Raw genomic sequence first — 13,896 nt, 5'->3', positions numbered from 1 at the left:
CTTTGAGTCTGAAGGTGTGTCTAGAATGTCGGCTGGTCTTATGTTTGCATTATTTAGGTCCTTCCGAATCTCATCTAGCCAACGTGTGGAATTCTTAAGTGAGGTTACATAAGCTATTATTTTCCTCGTCAATCGATTTTCTGGTAGTCGGCTGAGATGGCCAAAGAATTTCATTCGCCTCTTCTTAATATCAGTTTCGATGTTTGAAAACCTTTCTGTTGTTTTAATTGATTGTAGCCTATAACCGTCTTGGGTATGTCTTCCTCCTAGAATTTTCCTAATGATCTTTCTCTCTTCTTTTTTGATCTCTTCAAGTTGTTGTTTTCTGTTAAGGGTTAGTGTTTCACTTGCGCAGTGGACTGTTGGTTTTATGACAGTATTGTAATGTCGAATTTTTGCCCCTCTTGACATTGGTTTTTTGTTTTAGAGGTTTTGCGTGAGCCCTAATCCTTTTTTAATTTTTCGGAGGAGATGTTGCTCTGAGATTTTTTCAATACCTGTCGACTGAATGAATTCTCCGACGTATTCAAAGTATGGGACCCTGTTAATTTTACCATATTTTGTTTTCAAGCTTTCAGTTTCTGTTTTTGAATTCAGTTTTCTCAAATGAAATTTGTAAACCTACTTTTTCTGCACATTCTTTGAGTATTTCCAGCTGTTTGACTGCAGTCTGCTCATCCTCTGTTAGTATCGCCAGGTCGTCCGCAAATGCAAAATATGGTATGTAGAGGTGACGTTGTCTAGAACTACGTCGAACAGAATAGAACGTTGTCTCACACCTGTTTGAATGTCGAAGAGTTCTGAGATCTCCCCCATTAATTATTATTACTATTACTATTATCTTAAACAACAGGGAACCACGTAACAGAATTTCTCAAAATTGTTTAATCTTTTTTCAACACTAATATAAAGATAACTCCCAGAAATTCGTAAGGGTAGGTGGAGGTGGAGATCTCTTCCGAACAGCACATTGCAAGACATCCCAGATATGCTCAATACTGTCCATGTCTGGGGAGTTTGGTACCCAGCGGAAGAGTGTTCCTGGAGCCACTCTGTAGCAATGCTGGACGTATGGCGTGTCGCATTGTTCTGCTGGAATTGCCCAAGTCCGTCGGAATGCACAATGGGCATGAATCGATGCAGGTGATCAGACAGGATGCTTACGTACGTGTCACCTGTCAGAGACGTATCTAGACGTATCAGGTCTCACTCACTCCAACTGCACACGCATAACACCGTTAAAGAGCCTCCACCATCTTGAACGGTCCCCTGCTGACATGCGGGGTCCATGGATTCTTTAGGATGTCCCCATACCCGTACACGTCCATCCGCTCGATACAGTTCAAAACGAGACTCTCCCGACCAGGCAACATGTTCCTAGTTATCAACAGCCCAATGTCGATGTTGACGGGCCCAGGCGGGGCGTAAAGCTCTGTGTCGTGCAGTCATCAAGGGTACACGAGTGGGCCTTCGGCTCCGAAAGCCCATCGATGGTTTTCCGTTGAATGGTTCGCACGCTGACACTTGATGGCCCAGCAATTTGCAGAAGGGTTGCACTTCTGTCACGTTGGACGATTCTCTTCAGCCGTCGCTGCTCCCGTTCTTGCAGGAACTCTTTTCCGGCCGCAGCGATTTGACATTTTACCGGATTCCTCATATTCTCGGTACACTCGTGAAGTGGTCGTACGGGAATATCCCCACTTCATTGCTACCTCGTAGATGCTGTGTCTGTCCGCAGCTCGTGGTGGTGCGGTAGCGTTCTCGCTTCCCGGGTTCGATTCCCGGCGGGGTCAGGGATTTTCTCTGCTTCGTGATGACTGGGTGTTGTGTGATGTCCTTAGGTTAGTTAGGTTTAAGTAGTTCTAAGTTCTAGGGGACTGATGACCATAGATGTTAAGTCCCATAGTGCTCAGAGCCATTTGAACCATTTTTGATGCTGTGTCTCATCGCTCACACGCCGACTATAACACCACGTTCAGAGTCACTTAAATCTTGATAACCTGTCACTGTAGTAGCAGTAACCGATCTAACAACTGCAACAGGCACTGATTGCCTTATATAGGCATTGGCGACCGCAGCGCCGTGTTCTGCGTTTGCATATATCTGTATTTGAATACGCATGCCTATACCAGTTTCTTTGGAGCTTCAGTGTAAAATAAAACTGTTTCACGCCCTTATCAACCACTGTTCCTCTTTCAAGTCCTTCGACTTTTATAAATGCAGTTTAACTTCTGCACGAGTTGCAGGTAAACTGTTGCTCCCCGTATTCTGTCCCTGCTATCTTCAGAATTTCCGACTATGCATTTCAGTCAAGATTGTCAAAATAGAATAATTTTCTATAAACAATTCGCACGTGTCATAATATTCTGCTGGCGCAGCGGTCACTTCAGATTCTAAGTGCTGATACCAGAAGACCCAAATTGGATGTTTCGTACTGTGAGCTTGTTGAATTTGTCGTCTACAACTGGCTACAAGCAGACGAAAATTCTAGTTTTAATTTAGCAAGCAGTTCACCTGAAAGTTGAATGGGAGATGAATCAAAAACCAATTGTGCAACTAATGGCGGCTATAACGACGCTCCCCATTTTGATTTTCAGTGACTACTGAGTTGTCCGAAGGCTAAACGCTACTGCTATGATTCCGGTTCAGACATTAACTGGCACAGTTCGAAGGACCATGCAAGGTATATGGACTGGAGCAAACTCAGAAACCTTTTTGCATTATCTGTGGCTGCACTGTACTATGGACTTCAAAATCACTTGCTTAGCACAATCGTGGTGAAAATGTAGCTTCAATTTCGATGTATGACGCTAGACGTATGCTTTCATGACATAAAAATTGAAAAATGTTGAAAGCATGAACTCCGAAAACGTTATTTGACCCTCAGGGCGCTAAGCTACAATAAGGAATGGTAGCATGCAGAACACTGTCACAGAGAGAATTACCAACGTTTTTTGACCTTTAGTTTGGATGTTTCCTCCGCCATTACTATATTGCTTACGAGGGGACCGTTTTGATTCGTATTGAACGTGTGAAAGACGCGACTAGAACTTCAGGGTATGTACAAAGGAAGACGTAACTCTCAACCGTTTTAGAGAAAAATCAAATTTGAAGATTGTGGGTATGCTTATGTACTTTGTATTGCTGCTAATATTTAAGGCGTCCGCAGCTGCGCAAGTATGCGCATAGTTTCATAAGCGCGAGGTCTCGAGATCGACTCTCGATGTCGGTACTGATTTTTCTTTTTTTTTTTTTTTTAATTCCCTCGCCAGCTTTTCAGGATGGAATTTGTATGTAAATGTGCAGTGTTAAAGTACGTCTTCCAAAATATGCTCTCCTCATGCAACCTTGCTACATTTATTTTTACAGGGATATAAAAAGGCTTATAAAGTGACTACAAAATTGGTGTACATCGTCGAACAAACTGGAGAAATACTATAGAAGATCGGATAAAAATTCATACACCGTCAGCTATGTGTACCAACATTCGGTGATATACTTCTATATGCTCTACGAAATTGAGTTTTGTCCGAAAACCGTTTATGAATGTAAACCAAGTTTGTTTTGCAATATAAACACTGAAAGAACCATATACATGAAAAATTCGGCGGTTATTGCATGTGCTGCAGGTCGGAATAATTATTATTTTCCATATTTCTACGATGAGTGTCATCCTGAACCGTGCAGTGCTTCATAGACTACATCTGTACTTGTCACAAATGTAGATGGAATAATACAAAAGAAATATATATACTGATTTGATTGGAAGTTCTCGGGTGTTTTTTTTTTTTAATTTACAGTCTCATTATGAAAAAATTAATGATTTTTTCAGGGTATATATCATGAAAATAATAAATAATTCATTAGATATGGATCATTTCCATAGTCTTAATAAGTCTGTTGGCCAGCCGATGTGGCCGAGCGGTTCTAGGCGCTTCAGTCTGGAACCGCTTGACCGCTACGGTCGCAGGTTCGAATCCTGCCTCAGGCCTGGATGTGTGTGATGTCCTTAGGTTAGTTAGGTTTAAGTAGTTCCAAGTTCTAGGGGACTGATGACCACAGATGTTAAGTCCCATAGTGCTCAGAGCCAATAAATCTGTTGTTTAGATTGTGTGTATTGTGTATTGAACTGGGACCTAGAAACGACGGAAGGCTTCGTCGCCGCCTTAGCCCTCAGTGGTTGACAACCCCACAACAGGCTGCAGCATTCCACTCACTCCACCGTCGCCCCACACCGAACGCAGGGTTATGGCGCGGTTCGTGCCCCAGTGGACCCCCCACCCCGCAAACTTCTCATACCAGACAAGTGTAACCCCAAATGTTTGCGTGGTAGAGTAGTTATGGTGTACGCGTTCGTGGAGGCAGTGTTTGCGCAGCAGTCGCCAACATAGCGTAACTGAGGCGGAATAAGGGGAACCAGCCTGCATTCGACGAAGCAGATGGAAAACCGCCTTAAAAACCATCCACAGGCTGGCCGACACACCGGACTTGGGCACTAATCCGCGGGGCGGATTCGTGCCGGTTGTAAGTAATCTGTTTAGGTTTTTATGTTGGTAACGCCACGTAGCGCTCTGTATGAAAATCATTGACTGTGCTGTGTGCAGTCTGTGGTTGGTTTGCATTGTTGGAATATTTTCTATTGTAGTGTTTGGCAGTTTGATGTGAACCGCACGTAGCGTTGCGCAGTTGGAGGTGAGCCACCAGCAGTAGTGGATGAGGGGAGAGAGATGGCAGAATTTTGAGAGCGGACGATGTGGACGTGTGTCCATCAGAAAGAGTAAATTTGTGATACTGGATATCATGAACTAATATATATATATATATATATATATATATATATATATATATATGATGACTTTTGAATATTATTAAAGTAAATACATTGTTTGTTCTCTAACTATGCCGATCAGTAGTTAGTGCCTTCAGTAGTTAGAATCTTTTATTCAGCTGGCAGTACTGGCGCTCGCTGTATTGCAGTAGTTTGAGTAACGAAGATTTTTGTGAGGTAAGTGATTCATGAAAGGTATAGGTTATTGTTAGTCAGGGCCATTCTTTTGTACGGATTATTGAAAGTCAGATTGCGTTGCGCTAAAAATATTGTGTGTCAGTTTAGTGTTGATCAGAATAAGTAAAGAGAGAAATGTCTGAGTATGTTCGGGTCTGCTCAGCTGTTTGAAAATCAAATAACGTAAGAGGTTTTCCAGCACTGTCATTTATAAAATTTTTCTAAGGGGATGTTTCACGGTGACCGGCACGCCTTCCCGCTCGGGAAGCAGCGCGTTAGACAGCGCGGCTAACCGGGCGGACTTGTTTGGGTTACGCAGGAATGAGAAAAAAGGTGCCAGCAGCGAGATTCGATCAGGAGACCTCACTATTTTGTAATAAGCGCGTTATCACTAGGTTGTGAACTCACTGATTACTAGCAATAGTAAAAAGCATATAAGTATGCCTAAAACCATAAAAGTCGATTTTCAAACGCTTGAGAGTTGTGTCTTGAATTTTACATATGTTGAAGTCCTGGTCTTGCCCTACACATCCTGTCAATATGAATAAAATCGGTGTGGGAAGTTCCTGCGATCTCCTTGTTAGAAATCTGTTGAAGAAGCAAATGCATAAGCCTAGTTTGCCAGTAACTGTGATACTGAGTACTCCCGAGTCCACTTCGTACGGGAGCGAAACGTGAGCTATCTGCAGTTTCCATTATTGGGACTGACCAGCTTGAGGGGTCCACTTAGTTGCGGGTGCACTTGTGGAGCAACGTTGGCAGAGCCGGTTATACACCGCTTTATCCGGTTACGGCATGTTCTAATGAGGTGGCCTGGTTTATGAAAGAACGTCCATTCCTCGTTGCGATACGGGGAATTACTTGTCATATACATGAAAGCAATCTGGACACGCTCATTAAGTTGGGTACTGTGTATGTCGGATGTGTTATATGAGATCCTCACTTGATGACGAAGAAGGCACAGAAAAGATTAGCGAATTTATCGTAACTACGCGACACTGTGATGTGCTGTCTGCAGGTTTCCGGATAACACTGCGGTACCTGGGTTTCCTGCTACGGCCCGCTTGTCAGGGGCTCAGATGATTTTACTGAGCTGCTTGTCAGGTTGCAAAACCAAAACTCCCTTTCCACTTTTAAAGCGGTGCCCTGTGGTCTATACAATTGGCAGCACAATCTCCACGGTAGGTGGTAAAATTTCATTGTCATACATTGGTTCGGGAATCCGCATACAACCGCTAACATGATTCGTTCTCTGTTGAAGTGATTTGAACACACAGAGATACTTGCAAACATAATATTTAGCACAACTTTGAAATACAGAAACGTCTTGATCGCAAATTCTTTATTAAGCTGTACGCATTTCAATATTTCATCAACAGACTGAAGCTGTGGATTATACTGTACAAGAAAATTGACTATACTACATATTTACATAATAACATAGGTATGAATCTTAGTATACAGAAATTTCAGTTAGTATCGCACTTATATCTAAGTCTGACTTCACTAAAAAGGTCAAGAAAGTGAGCACGTAGGCTGAATATAATACAGAACTCATCTCATATAAGCATATTTAACAGTTCCGTCGGCTTTTCCAAGACTACCAGTGCCAAAGTGACCGTTGCTATTAAGCTGTCGAGGAAGTAAACGATGGACGGTAGGTGGCGCTAATACCAATCATAAAAATGAAGTCAAAGAGTACTATTCAAACAACTATGCACTGCGGCTAACTTCATGTCAGAATACCGTAAATATCTTGACAAAGGTACGTTTATTCTACTTTTATGGAGGAGAAACCCACGTATTAACAGCGTGAAATGTGCGTCATTAGGTAGCATCCTCAACAACGTTACAGAGATAGCGGTTAGTCAGTAATCAAAACAGTAGACAAATTTGCAACGAATCACTGATGTGGTACAATATAAAGGTAAAACCGATGCGACCAGAAGTGAACTATAATTAGCGAAAGAATATGTTTACAACCATCACTAAACAAAATGTTACATAAACGTCCCAAAATGTAGTCCTATTGCAATAGACGAACATGTAATAAATGACATACAATAGAGTCATTTAGATGAGCCTAGACTAGCGGCAACAACTTCAAATGAAAGGTACAATTTTTACAATGAAAGGTTTTTTTAACTTTTTTAAAAAACTTAGTGGTATAGTATTACATCGTGTAAGTGCCCAGCTGGATTATGACCAACTGTAATCATAGTACAATAAACAAACAAATAGTGTGTGACATGTAATATAACCATTTAGCTAAGACTGGATAAGTGGTAAAATCTGAAATAAAATAGAAGCTTATATTACAATTTTTTATCTTTCTTTTTCTTCCCTTTTTCTATATTTTGATTTTTATTTTATTCTGTTATTATATCTTTGCGCTTTTTAATATAAAGTTTTTGCTGTTCGTCTACACTTACCTAAATGGTTATAATGTATATCATCCATTATTTGTTTAGTATTGTAATATGATTATAGTTGGCCATACTCTTTTGGCATTTCATTTTGTGATGGTTGTAAACAGCTGGATTGGTAAACGCTCTAATACTATACCATTAAGTATTCAAAAAATTAGAAAAATCAGTTTTATTTTAAAAATAGTTCCCTTTATTCTAAATCGTTGCCACTCATCTAGGCTGACTTAAATGATTCTGTTGTATGTCATTTCTTATATGTTCGTCTATTGTAATATGGTTACATTTGGTGATACATATGTAACATTTTATTTAGTGATGGTTGTAAACTTATTCTTTCACGACTTTTTTTTATTTCTGATCTATATTGATTTTATCTTTATATTGTATCGCATCAGTTATTGGGTGCAAATTTATCTTCTGTTTTGTTTATTGACTAACTACTATGTTTGTAACGTTGTTCACGATGCTACCTAACGATGCACATTTCACACTGTCAATAAACGAGTTTCTCCTCCATAAAAGTAGAATAAATGTATCTTTGTCAAGTTGTTCATAATGTGTGACATGTAGGTTGTCAGAATTTATAGCTGTTTATGTAGTTACTCTTGGCTTCATTTCTACGATTAATATTAGCGTCACCTACCGACCTTCGTATAATTCTTTGACAGCTTAATCGCCACAGTCAGTTTGGTACTGGTTGTCTTGGAATGTCCAACGGAACTGTTAAATATGCCTATCTGAGATGAGTTGTGTATTACATTCAGTCTATGTGCTCGCTTTGTGACCTTTTTACAGAAATCTGACTTAAATATATGTACGATACTAATTGAAAATTCTGTATATGGAATACTAAGATTCAATCTTATGTAATTATATAAATATTTAGTATAGTTAATTTTCTTGTACACTATATCCCACAGCTTCAGCCTGACGATGACATTTTGAAACGCTTAATACTTAATAAAGAATTATTATATAATATTATAGATTATTATACTGTATTATTATAAATCTCAAAGTTGTGCCAAACCAGAATGCTCACTGTCTCTACCATGGATGTATTTCTCAATCAAGTAATGAAACAGAATTTTGTGAGCATGTTGTGTCCTTAGGGTTCTGTCGCCAGTATGAAGTGGCTGTTCTGGGGAGCAAATGCAATAAAGAATCATAAGAGTAATAGCTAAAAATAGAAATAGGGCTCATTGTAAAGACCTTTAAAAAAATTCGCAAGAATAAAGTACGCAAATCAGTTAGATCTAGTAATACTGATACATTTCAGTTTCTACTGTGAATGGTACGTTTTATCTATTCGTTTACCAGATGCGCTGGTAACCAGTTGCCGAACCGTGGTTGGCAAGCAGATAAGTTTGGTGACTGTGGACTTTATTTGCATTCAACGTGATGCAGCAAATAATTTTGCATTATTTGGAACAGGTTAGGTCGGACTTCGTGAAGTAAATTTAGACTGTAAAGGTTCGACTTTTCTGAGATGTGCAAATCTGCACGCCAAGCTGGCTGGGGCGCAAATCGACGGACACCAGACTGATGTCCTTCCAACTTCAGTTACACTGAAAAAGGTAAATCTGATGATTGTTACTGATAAGGTTTAGCACTGTGTTTTGAAAGTGAAATATAGATAAATATATAGATAACAAATATTGTTCAACTCCTTGAATGCTGGTGCAAGGATGCTTACACGCCAGGCTGCTGCGAGTGAGAAGGCCAATCAAGAAGAAGTGATGGCATAGGATGGGAGGCGAGTCGTGTCTTACTTATTTACAAAAGAATGTCGTAATTGTCATCAGCGATTGCTGTACAGATATATAGCAACATCTGTGCTTGACATCGGAATAGTAACTTACAGTTAGAAACAGTGAATGAGTAGGTTATTGGTGAAAAACGTAACATAAGTAAATATAATAATAAGTCACGTCATACCATGCTTTCGCTTTATAATTTTTCTATTTCTTTTTCGGATATACTTTCTTTGATGCTACCCATTGGAGAAAACTAGCATCTAATGCTCTTTGTCAACATCTCTCTCATAATGGAGCAAAGCTGATTCAGGTTTTCAAGCAAACAAATGGGAAGTTACAGTACGCAAAATGGAAACCAAAATCGTCGCCATGGTTCTGCTGTCAGCTGATTGTGTGATTTGAAATAATGTTTGTATAGTGCATGTACTGTATGCGGTAATCGATACTGAGACATGAATGAACAATGTAGCACTCGTGTTTTACCCTATGAAGTAACTTTTTAGCAGAACAGTACAGTACCCTACGAATAAACTGGATGAGGTAGCCCTGTTTTCCACAGACTGAGATTCTGTTCGGGAGGATAGAGGTTACAGTCTCCATCCAACCATCCTGATTTAGATTTTCCGTAATTACACTAAATTACTTCAGGCAAATGGCGAGATGGTCCATACCGCGAGACCACACCCGATTATGTGTCCTATCCTCGTTAAACTACTCCTGTAGGCATGTAAATGTTTGTTCAGGGTGAGTCAGCTGCCTCTACTGATGTCGTTATATGCAACCCGCAATAGAAGCTATAACTGGACTTCAGAGACCACACGCGATATTTTCACATTCTGTCGCTCGCTACGCGAAAACATTGTCCTACATAAAAATGAACAGTTCCCAGTTTCCACTGGGGGCTACAGCTTTCGAGTTATTCAAGAAAAAATTACAAAACTGACCTTCAAACGCACTTCCACCCCCACACTCATCCCTCTCCAGTCAAGATTTCTAGCATTGTTGTTCTTGACACTCCCTCCTACCAAGGTACAAGAATTTCCAACTATTCAATTTTTCCCAATATTCGGCTTTGTTTGGTCTCTACTGATTGGGCTATTGCGCCACCAGCATAGTCGGCTACTTCGTTAACATTACTAATTTAAACCTGTCCATAAGGGTAATGACAGAAAAATGAATTTCTTAAACGTTACGCTAGAGCTAATTACGGTGGCTATCCAAATTTAACTATTACAAGCACAGTACTTTCCTAGCCAGAAAGCCTGACGAATACAACGATGTAATTGTTTATTTTATGTTGTTAAAATTCACAAAATTATTTGGAATAATTTACACAAATGGCAATTTTACAACGTGCAAGTGCTCAACTAAACCGATGGCGTAATAAGACCAGCCAATGAAGACCAAAAAATGTCAAATGTGAGAAATAATTCGACCAGTCACGTACCTTATTTGTACAGTGACAGTAGGCAGTACCATGAACAACGCACTAGCAATCCAGACCAGTGGAGGCTGAATGTGGGAGTGGAGAAAGATTTGAAGGTCACTCCTGTAAATTTTTCTCGAATGAGAAGACAACTACAGTCTCTAGCGAAAACGTATCCCTGTATTCCTAGGATTAACCACACTAAAACTACAACTATTATCTGCCCGCATCTCGTGGTCGTGCGGTAGCGTTCTCGCTTCCCACGCCCGGGTTCCCGGGTTCGATTCCCGGCGGGGTCAGGGATTTTCTCTGCCTCGTGATGGCTGGGTGTTGTGTGCTGTCCTTAGGTTAGATAGGTTTAAGTAGTTCTAAGTTCTAGGGGACTTATGACCACAGCAGTTGAGTCCCATAGTGCTCAGAGCCATTTTGAACTATTATCTGACCAGAACAACGAATTTACAGTGTCGGTTCAATACCTATTGCTTAGTTACTCCGAACGTTGTATGCTCACGTGTTCATTCAAATAAATTTTATACCTCACTATGTGCAGCCTGTTGACGGAATTCAGCACTAATAGTAAGGATTAACCGTGAACTGGCACAATAAGTTTAAACATAACTCTATTAACATCAAGGAATTATTGTTCAGAATTCTGAAAAGTTGTTCTAACGAAATAAGTAATGTCCTTTCTGATATGGGTAATGCACAGCTGACACAGGGAATTATTCCAAACGGATTGAAATTTGCTCTTATTAAACCTCTTTATAACAAAAGTGACAAGAAAGCCTTGAATAATTATCGTCCAATTTCATCACTGATGTCTTTTTTCAAACTATTCGAAAAAGTGATGTGTTCAAGAATAGTCTCACATTTTTAAGTAGAAACAATTTCCATGATAGTCATAGTTTAGATTCCAGAAGGATTGGTTGACTGTGAATGCTGTTTATACATACGCTCCCTAAATATTGCAAGCCTTAAATAATAGAAAACACCAGTTGGTGTTTTTGTGATCTTTCCAAGGCGTTTCATCATGTTACTCTCTTAGAAGAACTTGAGTTTTATGAAAATGATAGCTTTACACACAACTGGTTTGAATCATACTTAATTAAGAGAATGCAAACTACTTTCCTGAATAATTCAAACAATGTTGAAAGAAGAGAAAATTTTAGTGATTAGAGAGAAATTACAAAGTAAGTCCCACAAGGTTCAATTTTGGATCCACTTTAATTCCTTATGTATTTCAATGACCTTCCACGTAACATTCATCAAGCAGATTTGGTGTTTTTTTTGTGGATGATACAAGTGTTATAATAAATCCTATTAGAAAGAAAGCAACGTAAGAGATTGTTAATGCCGTTTGTCAAAGACTTGTTGAGCGGTTCTCTGAAAATGGGCTCTTCCCTAATTTCGAGAAAAAACACTATTTCCAGTTCTGTATAACAAATAAAGGCATACTGACAACTGATGTAGCACGTTAACAGGAGTGAGGATACAATGAACCAAATTTTAGGGTTTATGTATTGATGAAAACCTGAACTGGAACAAGCATTTTACTGAGCTTATCAAATAATTAAGTTCATAATCTTTGGCTCCTCATACTATTGATAGCCTTGAAAACAAATGAATCGGCTGCTGCAATGGTTCAAATGGCTCTGAGCACTATGGGACTCAACTGCTGAGGTCATTAGTCCCCTAGAACTTAGAACTAGTTAAACCTAACTAACCTAAGGACATCACAAACATCCATGCCCGAGGCAGGATTCGAACCTGCGACCGTAGCGGTCTTGCGGTTCCAGACTGCAGCGCCTTTAAACGCACGGCCACTTCGGCCGGCTCGGCTGCTGCAAATTTCTCCTAAATAAAGTCTTATGGTACAATGTCCTGGAGTATTCATAACATGGAAAGGAAGTACTGAGTGCACAAAAGTGGACAATAGGAATAAGTGGTCAATACCAACAGTCGTTATAGAGGCACTTCTTCAGGCAGCTAGGCATTTTAACTGTACCATTACAATACATAAATTTGATAATGAAATTTGTCGTAAGTAATCCATCACAATTTGAGAAGATTAGTTATGTCCATATCTACCACACTAAAGAGAAAAATGACTTACATTACTAACTATTATGTTGCCAGTGACTCAAAAAGCAGTCGAATATGCAATAACAAAAATTTTTTATCATTTGCTCAGTAACGTAAATTTTTATTTACAGGTTGGTAGACTGAAAAAATAAATAAATAAACTTAGTTTTTAAGTACAGTTGCACTTGTAGGACTAAAAGTAATATGTTCAGTAACGTTAACTCTATTATGTACACACATACTGGGGACCCATTCCTTATCACTTCGATTCATTGAAATGGTTTACCGAACGTATGGGGTGTAATGGGTGTAAGTGCAGATTCTTTAATATGTATTATCTTAATATGTACACAGATCAGAGAATTGGTTGTTTTTCTCTGCATCGAACAATTTTTCCACATGCACATCACATGATTTACTACCTGATGTTTTCTGCTTGGTTGTAACTGCAACACTAAGTGGGCTATAACTTTCAGTAGAGGCTAGCCATTTCGCATCATGTGCCCGCACTTCAACACCTGATCTGCTGCCCAAAGGGAAAATAAGCAGCAATGGCTTGCTCTTACCCTATGTACTTGCACGTATTAAAACTAAGCTAAACTCCGCCCGAACAGGCCATGAAGGCCTAACGGTACCGACCGACCACCGTGTCATCCTCAGCCCACAGACGTCACTGGATTTGGATATGGAGGGGTATGTGGTCAGCACACCGCTCTCCCGGCCGTATGAGACCGGAGTCGCTACTTTTAAATCAAGTAGCTCCCCAGTTTGCCTCACAATTGCTGGGTGCACCCCACTTGCCAACAGCGCTCGGCAGACTGGATGGTCGCCCATCCCAGTGCTAGCCCAGCCCGACAGCGCTTAACTTCGGTGATCTGACGGGAACTGGTGTTACCACTGCGGCAAGGCCGCTGGCACTTGCACTTGTTAACCAACCTAAAACATACTATTCCTAATAGCTATAATTATTAGTCTGCAAATGAAGTAAATATTGATGAAATGTTGTTCAGTGCAGCGTTCTCGATCGCCAATGAAAGTATCTGACCCATTACATCCTGTATAAGTAAGGAGCGAATGACAAAGACGGCCCAATGAATTATGCGATTCTTGGAATGTTGCTGGTGTATAAGGTTAATCCAGTCTCATCATCATGAACGAGCAAAGCAAGTAGAGGAATCACGTGGATTCACTCATGCC

The 13,896-nt window shown here is 40.0% G+C and overlaps 1 pseudogene; it reads right to left on the bottom strand.

The window, feature by feature from the left end:
- Positions 1 to 13,497: 13,497 nt before the first annotated feature.
- On the bottom strand, positions 13,498 to 13,615 carry LOC124620514 (annotated as a pseudogene).
- Between the last annotated feature and the right edge of the window lie 281 nt (positions 13,616 to 13,896).

Source organism: Schistocerca americana, chromosome 6 (genome assembly GCF_021461395.2).
Source record: "Schistocerca americana isolate TAMUIC-IGC-003095 chromosome 6, iqSchAmer2.1, whole genome shotgun sequence".
NCBI classification, from domain to species: Eukaryota; Metazoa; Arthropoda; class Insecta; order Orthoptera; family Acrididae; genus Schistocerca; species Schistocerca americana.
Note: the sequence above shows the minus strand (reverse complement) of the source record. Positions and strands in the feature narration are given on the sequence as shown.